We start from the raw sequence: 11123 nt of genomic DNA on the forward strand, positions 1-11123 counted from the left end.
AATTGTTTGTACCTTGGATTACTGTTCCTGTTGGACTACTGTTCCTGTTGGATCATGCCTTTCCTGCACCTTGATTATATATATATATATATGTATGTACATATATATGCCTATATACAGGTATACATATGAAGATATATATATATATATTTTTTTTTTTCTGTATAAAAGAGGAGAAATTGTTACAAAAATATATTACATTGCATTCTGGAGCAAGTGCATTCTAAAGGGATATTCTTACTTTGAAAAGAAAAAGAAGAGGAAACAACAATAGAAAAGAAACGAATTATACAGTCTGCACCAAAGAAGGCCTCAAATGTATAAACTATATACTCAAAATCTATGAGGTGACGTTGAGAAACCTAACTAAAAAATGGGAAAATAACTACAGAGTTGAAAGATTTTGAAGGTCAATGCCTCAATTGTAAAATGTTGCTCATGAAATCAAACAAGAAAGCGTTTTCTTGAATGAACAGTTTAGTTGCTTAGTCTAGCAGTGTGAATCAAAAACATATGCATTAGAATCATTGGTATCACATCTATATATAGTTCATCATTACTAACTATTACAGAATCAGAAATATTCTCACTCATGCTATAAATGACAATTATTCATTCCAAGTTTGTTATAAATAGTTGGTCATGTCTAAAAACAAAATAAACAACCAATATCTCACAACTTCTCACTTTTTCTCATTGCAAGTCTACAAATATATTATTATCAAAAAACTGCACTCAAAGACTTGGCTTCCATTTCAAAGCCAGATTATGCATCCTACTTAATCAATTGCTGATTCTTGAGAGAAACTACCCTTGGTGAGCACTGTGACATGCACAAAAATCTCTCCATGGGATTTACATGGAAGAATACTGTTATGTCTCAAGCTATCTAGCACCTTCGGATGATCTCTACTTAACTGCTACTCGACTGCTACTCAACAATCCTACCAGGGCCACACTATTTCTATTTATATGTCTTGGGAGATCCTACTTCTTCGCCTGGGGGCGTCGACACAACAGATACAAAAGTAGTTCTTTCCTTCTTTCCAGAGCCCCCACCCACCCCCGCCAAAAAAAAAATCTTGTGGGTAAGCAACAACTAATTCTGAGAGAGTGAAAGAAGTAAGAAGTAAGGAGTATCAGTCTATGACAAGAACTTAATCGATCCTAAAAAGAAGGTCAAACTTAAAGTTGCTTGTAGCAGAATTTGAACTCAGGATACAGAAATATGTGAACAATTATCACACAACATTTTATCTGAAGTTCTAATGAGTTGGTTATTTCACTACCTTCACATTAGGGTACTGTGCACATATCCTAGCTAGGTCAACTGCTGTTTATGCAAACACAAAAGAAAAGGCCATTCAGCAAAACCTCACCCATTAGCACATTAAATCTTTGGATCATAGACATTTTGTTTCATTTCTGTCACTTTTGTTACTAAACCAGCCACTGCCCCAAGCTTCATATTACCTCCATTCAAGCTTCTGCTATGTATTCTAGGTGTCATAGGTAGGCAATGTATACTACTAGAAGCAGTAATTTCTCTTTATAATTTTGCTCTTGTCTTATCATAATTTGATTTCAAATGTTACAGTACACACACAAGAGAAAAGATTAAGACAGATTAAAGTTGTATTATGTACAGAATACTCTGGAGTTAGTATATGTATTTTTGAGAAATACTTACTCCAGAATAGTATGTTCACCATGGTATCGCAGCCTGTGACAAACACCATCATATGTGATTGGTTGACAAACAAAAATAGAAGCTAACAGCAGTTTGTAATGGTGTTTTCCCTAAATAACTAATTTGTAAATCATTTAAATGAATTGCACAAGTTTGACATTTGACTCAAACTAACAAGGGAAATAGCAGCCAAGTAGTAATGAAAATAAATATAAAACATCCTTATTAATCCTATCAATGGTCTGAAGTCTCTTTCTCCATACTGACATAGTTTGAATGTTTCTTACACTGTGACTTATCATCACTCATTTTAGCCTTCTATTACCTTAACTGAGAGACCTTAGTACACTATGATCTGCTCTCACTACTTCTTTTGCATATTCCTCAGTGTGTATTTTCTATCTGATAATGAATGCTTGCTTCTGATACTTTGGCAACTGTAATTTTATCCTCATAGGAAAAGCGATCCAAAAATGTTAAATATATTCTCAAAAGTTTTGATTCAATTCAGATAACTATCTTTATTTCATTTTACTTCCAAAAAGTGAAAAAGAAAACAAAATTGAAAATCAGACAAAGCCAAAAGCGAAAGAAGCTTCTAGAAAAGTTTTTAAATCTATTTTCAAGCTAACTCTGCTCCATCATTCAATTACTAGTGTTAGTGTAAAGAAATTATTGGTACTGATTTCAGGGAAATGGAATTGACAGTCTCTGTAAAGAAATGTGAAATGGAAAGAAGATATTAAACAAACCCATCTTGCAAAAGAAAATAGCCATTAGAATATTATGGTAAAGTATCCCAGTGTGTTGAAAGAAATGGTATATTGTGATGATAGGTTTTTAAGTCTTAAATACATGATTTTAAACTACAACTCTAAAATAATTTTTAGATGCGAATATAAATAAATGGCAACTCGTTTTCTAGTAGAATTTATAATTCTTATTGAATAGATAGCTCCAGAAAACAGACAGTCTATAAACAGTTTGACATCCTTCGATTCACCTAAACTGAAATTAATAGTTATTTGATAATGTTTGTACAAAACTTAAAGAAACTCTAGTAAATAATGGCTATTGTATCTATTCATCTCATAGCTGAATGGCTACAGTGTTAGTATGTGAGTTGATATTATGGTGAGTTGATATCTCACCACTAATAGCTCAAGGCCCCAACCCTGAACAAAGCACTTAAAACCCTTGCCTGTAGAAATGTCAAATAAGAACAGACAATTAGATGACACAGTGGTAAATACAGACTACATTGAGAAGTAATGTCTTCATTAGTTGTTGCTGTTGTTGTTTAGCTTCTAGTCAACTCTTATTAGCTAGACCAACGATGATTAAACTGCGACCAACTTGCATTCATTTTGATATCTGACACTACCATTATCCAGTGTATTTTACTCTTTCATTCTATAAAACAGTAAGATATGATTCAAGAAAGATTTGGCTGCTATTTCTAACAGGTTGAGCTGCTACATAGAGGCTACGATATTGGTATCATATAACAGATATTACTAGTATTTGGTGCCAGCCAACTCTGATCAACCAGACCTGTAACTAAAAGTATTCTTGCCATGGCCATCAGACCAAGTGCTGGCATAGCTGTGTAGTTGAGAAGCTTGCTTTGCAACCAGGTGGTTTTAAGTTCATCCCCACTGCACATCAATGTCTTCTACTATAGCCTCATGCTGACCAAAGTTTTGTGAGTCAATTTGTCTGATAGAAACTAAGTGGAACTCTATTATATATATGTATATATATCAAGGCAGTTAGCTGGAAGAAACGTTAGCATGCCGGGCGAAATGCTTAGTGGTATTTTGTCTGCTGCTACATCTTGAGTTCAAATTTTGCAGAGGTTGACTTTGCCTTTCATCCTTTCAGGGTCAATAAAATAAAGACCAATTGCATACTAGGGTCGATCTAATCGTCTTTACCCTCCCACCAAATTTCCAGTCTTGTGTCTATAGCAGAAAGGCTTATACACACACAACACACATACACACTACATGTGTGTATGTCTTTGTGCCTTTCTTTGTCCCTAACTCCCACCACTTAATATCTGGTGTTGCTTTATTTATGTCTCCAAAACTCAGCTGTTCAGCCAGAGAGACTGATAGAATAAGTAAAAAACTTAAAAATAAATACTGGGGTCAATCTGTATGAAATAGCAGCCAAATACCATTCAAATCACTACCCTCCTCCACTTTAGAAAAGGAAACATTTTGAATAATATGGAGTGAGGTTCCTTACAAATAGAAAAAAGACAGGATGGTCGTAGTTTGAATGCTTATGTCCACTCAATCTAGGGTTAAACAGTAACAGCAAAATCAACATCTTTTTTCATATCCAAAACTGTAATTATCAATATGACTTCCCTTTTATTAGACAGTAGTGTGATTTAAGGAAGATCTGACAACTATTTCAAGCATCTTGAGTGAGCATGCAGTGGCTTCCTCATGCACCATGAACTCATTGGTATTTTGCAGTGGTCAAACAGCTATTTCTAGCTGGTTGATCAGAGGTTTCTGTCATTTGCCTGTGATGATGAGAAGGAGGATTGTAGTGAGAACAATGATGATGATGATGATAATGACAATGATGATGATGATAATGTCACTGCTGCTGCTACAGATGATAATGATGATGATGGTATAGGTGATTATAGTGGAGTATGCTACTATCAATGAAAATGTTAAAAATATTAGCAATGATTACAGTGAAAATTTAATGGTACACTTCAGATATGCACTGTTCCTATGTACATATAAGCAGTTGTTATTTTCTTTTCATGTATTTGGTGGTGCTATATCATATGCTTCTTACATCTATATTTATATGTAAGAAAAGGTGGTAGTATGTACTGAATTTATGCAAGAATTATGCTTAATTGTAAATTTGGAATCACTTTTGAAAACAAACTCTTTTTAGTTTATTCACCAGATTTTCTGCATCCCACAGAATGAATACTTCACCAATATACATAAGATATGGTTTTGTTTAGAAATATCTTTGTTGTCAATGCTAGCCAAGCAGGATGTTGCAAATACAGGCCTGAGTGGAGAACCCATGGCTATTCCATCACACTGTGTGATTATCTTGAACAATAAAGAAATACCTTTGCTTGCAGAGTAACAGGAACTTACTACGGATGTTTCCTTGCATATAGGGTGCATATTACTGCAGGGTGAGCATACACTGTCTCTAAATTCTACCTACAGTTTCTATTACACAACATTGATAAAGCAGCTTCAAAACAGAAATGTTGCAAACTTGATCAATTTTTTGTAAAATGTTCTTTAGTTGGTGTGAGTGATTATTTTATTTGTGATTCTTTATGGTGCCATAGATATGAGCTTAGCTAAACTAATCCTAAATATTCTAAAAGTCTAGATCCTACTTTAGCATTTTCTGCAGTAATTAATTTATCAAGTTATATTTTTACTTGTGTAGTGTTGATTTTTCTGGTTTTGATGAACTTGTAGTTATCATCAGTAGTAATATTGTTCCTTTTTGTATTACATTCATCTTCGTTCGTAAAAACAAACAGATTGTTCTTATCGATTTTATACATAACAATTTTATCGTTGTTTTTCTGATCCTGTAGAATTAGCTTAGGATTTTATTTAAGTATGTTTTTGTTACAGTAATGATATTTGTATCTCTGTTTATTGCCTTCACACCTGAATAAGTCTTATAGCTTTCATCCTCAAGAGACTGATAAAATAATTTGAGTTCAAGTTTCTGCTTTGGTCATATTTTACTTTTAGGTGGAAGTTCGTGCTAAAATAGAGGAATGTAATTCGATATGTTTGTTTTGTAAGTAGTTAGGAAAATTGTATTCTTGTACAGACAACAATATTTTATCATTATAAAGACTACTAAGCTTCCATATGTTGTTATTTCTTATTCAATGTAAAGATAAATTCCATACATTATTGATATGTAAAAAAAAAAATTGATTTTTCTTTTTCATTCTCATTATATATTGTCATTTATTTTGTTTATTTAAATATATCACTGCAGCAACTATTACTAGTGTTAACAAAATTTTATAGAGTACTTTTGGAAAGTGTTGCTATGGAAACTATTCTAATTGCTGTAGGTATAAATAAAAATCCCCATTATGAAGTCCATTTATAAATATGGTGTCACTAACCCTAATAATTGCAAGACTTATGCATAACAGTCTTAATCAATTAAAGTAGTTGGCCCCATGCAATGTAAGGCCAAGCAATATAGGTTGATATAAGATTTAACCCTTGTAAAACATAAAAGTCTGTCTACATCTAGAATTAAGGCTCTGCATCTAACCTAACCTTAAAATTATGCAAATGAGCTAACAAAGGAATAGCCACGTGGTCTCTTGAACAGCTAAAAACAGCAGCCAAATATCTTTGAAGTTCATACTCCACTTTCATAAAAATATGCTACAAATGTATAATGTAACCCAAATTACCCTATTTCTGAAAAAAAAAAATACAAATAAAATAAAAACAGACAAGACAGTCATAGTTGGAATTCTTTTCACTATATTCTTCATGAGGTTGATTTGAGGTCTCATGACAACATCAACAACAATTAAACAAACCCTCTCTGGATATTGGCCTGAAATTTGGAGGAAGGATATAAACAATTAATTTAGTACTTTATTGTTTATGTGTCTTTTTGTAAAATAAACTGTTAAAATTACTCTAATACTTATCTGATACTTTATTTTAATGGCCGATTAAGAATCGAAGACAAAGTCGACTTTTGAAAGATTTGAACTGCAAACACAAAGGGCTGTAACTATATGCTGTGTGACAATTATGTCCAGTACTCTAATGATTATGCCAATTTACCACCCTCTCGCCCCAACCACCTTTTCTGGTAAGTCAATAGCATGTGAATCCGCCAACCAAAAAAGTCCTTTGTCTCTATTCTACTGCTGGCATTTCAATTTATGCTAGACCAGGGCTGGCCAGCCTGAGGCCCGCAGGCTGCATGTGGCCTACAGACTTTTATCTTGCAGCCTGCTTGATACTATCTTGGAATGAGCTTATTTAAACAAACATTTAAAAAATTTTATCTAAAATTAAAAACTGAAATGAAAAGTACAAAAGAAAGATACTACTGTTTTTGCAACGATAATAATTCATGTTGAATCAACGATCATCTATTCATTATTGTAATAATACCATGATAAAGCAAAATGCTTTCAATTCTGTCAGTATACAAGCGGCCCTCAAAAATCTTTCTGTGATTAAAGTGGCCCACAATATAATTCGAGTTGGCCAAGCCTGTCCTAGACCATCATCATTAACCCTTCAGCATTCAGATTTTTCTCTCAAATATAATGCTTGTTTATTCACATTGTTTTGGATTAAACATACATTATCTCATAGCTTTGAGATTTCAATGATGCAATTGTTAATTTACAATAACATTGTAAGCTGGCCAGTTTAAACATAAAGCAGGTAGATAAATTGGGTCAGATATGGCTGGTTTAAATGTTAAGAGGTTAAATGGGGACCTCAGCTGAGATAAACCTCACAACCCTCTCTAGATTTCATGATCCTTCATTAATACATTACTGTTTGTGCGATGATTTTAAAGTTCAAAACCTTTGATCAAGATACTTATCATAAGTGCAGGTGTGGTTGCATGGTAAGAAGATTGCTTTCCAATCACATGGTTCTAGGCTCAGTTCCATTGCATGGCACCTTGGGCAAGTGTCATCTACTATAGCCTTGGACCAACCAATGTCTTGTGAGTGAATTTGGTAGACTGAAACTGGAAGTAGCCTGTCATATGTGTGTGTGTGTGTGTGTGTGTGTATGTGTGTGTGTGTGTATGCATGTGTGTGTGAGAGCGTGTGAGTGTGTGCGTGTATCTATGTATGTGTGTCTTTGTGTCTGTGTGTGTATCCAACCACCACTTGACAACATGTTGGTGTGTTTACATTCCTGTAACTTAGCAATTTGGCAAAAGAGACTGATAGAATAAGTACCAGGCTTTCAAAAATTTAAGTTCTGGGGTTGATTTGTTCAACTAAAAACCCTTCAAGGTGGTGCCCCGGCATGGCCACAATCAAATGGCTGAAACAAGTAACAGGTAAAAGATAAAAGATGTCTAATAATAATATTCAAACATGTCATTCCCTTTTTTTTTTTTAAACATATAAAGTGTAGCTATGGCTATGAGATCATGAAGATTGCTTCATAATCAACCACACAAAATGGTGTACTAGTTGAATTCCTCTAATATGTAAAGGTCATTTGTGGTATCATTTAATTTGTGGTAACATTATGTATCAATAGCCAAAACACCTAGGCCAAGCTGTAAATAGTTATGATGAGAAATGCAGTTTTGTATTAGAATAAGTAGAAGGAACAAGTTATGTTATTAGTCTTATCAACTGTCTTGAGGCTCTTATCTACAACCCAAATGAATAATCTGAGCAATAAAGCAAACTTCATCTATACCCAACAGCCATTGAAGGAATTTCTACCTATCTAGTTGACTAACTTGGAACAGTAACAAAATCTCTCTCGGATCATAGTCTACCATTTTAAAAACAGCAAAGACACATATCAGATAATGCAGTCACAAATATTCTCCAAAAAGTGAAAGTATGATCTTGGCTGGAATGCTTTTAATCACGTATCAAACTTGATCTGAATTGACCTGGAGTTAATCATTGTCTCATCTCTTGAGCTACTTCACATACAGTATGTTGTCAAATGCAATCAGAAAGTAATAATTCTTTGTGCTGCTTCTAAAGATGTATATGTTCTTGTAACAAAATATTTCTATAGACTCTAACATAAAATAAAATATTTCCAATTCAACTTATCTGAGACACATCCACTCACATATATAAACAAATAAATCTAAATAACTTATTGTATGCAGTGCTTGTTTTTTTGCTTTTTTTTTCCATCTTTTATTTCACTTTCAGTTTTAATTTGAAACTGAAAGTATTCATCATTTGCATGTAACAGGAATTAGGAATTAAGGATAAGAATTAAATAGAAAGTATGAAATTTCGTATCAAAGAGCAGTTGTTCAAAAATGGAAAACATCTCAGTATCATTTATAATGGTAGCAGATACATGAAGATAATGCTATCTTGTACATTCTTGACTGTACCAATTACTTTTCAGCTTGGCTGAATAAATAGCTAAAATAAGTGAATAGTTATTTATCTACATACATAATGTATTTATATTAATATTACATTATATAGGAGGACAAGAAAATTATGAATAACCAAGAACTAGTCTTCTTTCTTGAACTAGAGAATGTGAAGAGAATACTGGTTGTGTTTAGTTACGACTGGTATAGAACTGTTGAAGAAAACAAAGATCAAGAAATATTCACAAATTCTGGAAAGAGTGTAAATAGCATTGCATCTTTGATTACCTTTTTCTCTTTCATATTAGCCACATTACTTTATAGGGACTGTTATGTACAAATTGTTTAAATCAGTCACAATATTTTGCTATAATACAGAACTGCTAATCTATGTATATAACTATATTCTATTTATATATTTTCTATAAATATATATATATATATATATATATATATATATATATATATATATATATATATATAAATGTATATACTTGATTGCTGAATCCTCAAGTTCTTTTTTATTCTCTTTCCGTTTATTTTCTCATATTCCTTTCTGTTGAAGAGCATAGGCTCAAAACGTAAAAGACTTTCTCATCTTCCCAAGCATCAAACTAATACACCTGCTTGTTGTTTACACCTGTCTTCATCCTTTGTTTTTCTGTAAATTTAAACTATATATATATATATATATATATATATATATATATACATACATGTGTGTGTGTATATATGTGTGTATCAGATGGTTATTTTGCGTCTAATTTAAAGATTGTATGGCCATAAATTTTTCACATGGGCCATTTCATCATGTGAGGTGTCCAAATTTCATGAAAAACGAGTATGTTGAATTACATAGAGCTTACAGAGTAGAACTAACCTCGCATTTGAATTCAGCATGTTCAAACAAGTTAAGAACAAATGCTGGTATTAATGCAACAAAAACTTTGTTTCTTTGTGCTATTTGTCACTTCTGACAAAAAAGTTATACACATATTCTGTATTGTATTTTGGTAGTATTATGTTCGTTCATTTTCCAGTTAAAAAACATATTTAATACACAGGCATTTAACATGTGCATTTCTTACATAACTACACTCATTTGCCATTCAGAGATTTTCAAACTAACTTATTTATTAATCTCAAGTATGTAGCAGAAATGTGACAGAAGAAAATGGTAAGGAAAAATTTAAATGTTTCTTCTACAATATAACAATATTTGTTTCAACACAAAATTTCAAATCTAATTTCTTCCTTTAAATAAACTAGTTTTCATATGAATGTTCGAAAAATATTTCAGCTTTGGGGCTTGTTGTGCTATATTATAAAAATATATTAACTCTCTCACTCAGGCTATATTTTGGGAAGGTTCTATTAGAAAATTATAGAATCAAAGGTTTTTCTTTGTTTTTTTTCCTTGTCACCCCAGTTATTTGCACTGTGTTTATTTGTCTTTCTTTGACACAAATTTCTTTATTCTAAACAATAACATCTTTTTTCTCTTTCCTTCTCTATATTTGCAATAAAAGTAGATTTAATATTAAAGGTTACTGTTATCTGTAGCATCAACGTTATATTATAACAACACGGCTAATACAGAACACCTCAGGGAAATGTTCTGTATACTAAATAGGAGGAAGAGAAAGATGGTTTATCTTATCAAAACTTTGACACACACCCAATTATTTGAAATATTGTTGTAATAAAGCAGCTTGACAATTTATGTATTGGAAAAAATATTTGGAAAACATATCAAGTTATGGTCAGTCATTGAGCTTTGATTGATGCTGAAAATGGTCACATAATGAAAAAAAGAATTCATTCCATATTCATTATTAGAAAAAAATATTAACAGTAGCTACCTTTGTTGCTTTCATTTGTCTTATACATTGATTATAAAGATATCAAAATATCGCATTAATTCTTTTGAATATGAATAGATGGAGACACTGTGTATTTTCAACTTGATACATGAATATGAGATGCTCTTTCAAATGGTTTCTCAGCAACCAGTCAAATCTTGAAGACTAATTATATTTCAGTGTGCATATGACTATTTTTGCTTCCCCACTATTTTCCGTAGTTCAAGTGTTTGAATAATTGGCAATCTGAAACTCAGTGTTATGATGCATCTAAAAAAAACACCCAGTACACTCAGTAAAGTGGTTGGTGTTAGGAAGGGCATCCAACTATAGAAACAATTTCAAAGCAGACAGCAGAGCTTAGCACAGTCCTCTGGCTCACCAGCTCAGCTCCTGTCAAATCATCCTATGCAATATATATATATATATATATATATATATATATATATATA

This window comes from Octopus bimaculoides, chromosome 4 (genome assembly GCF_001194135.2).
Source record: "Octopus bimaculoides isolate UCB-OBI-ISO-001 chromosome 4, ASM119413v2, whole genome shotgun sequence".
NCBI lineage: Eukaryota > Metazoa > Mollusca > Cephalopoda > Octopoda > Octopodidae > Octopus > Octopus bimaculoides.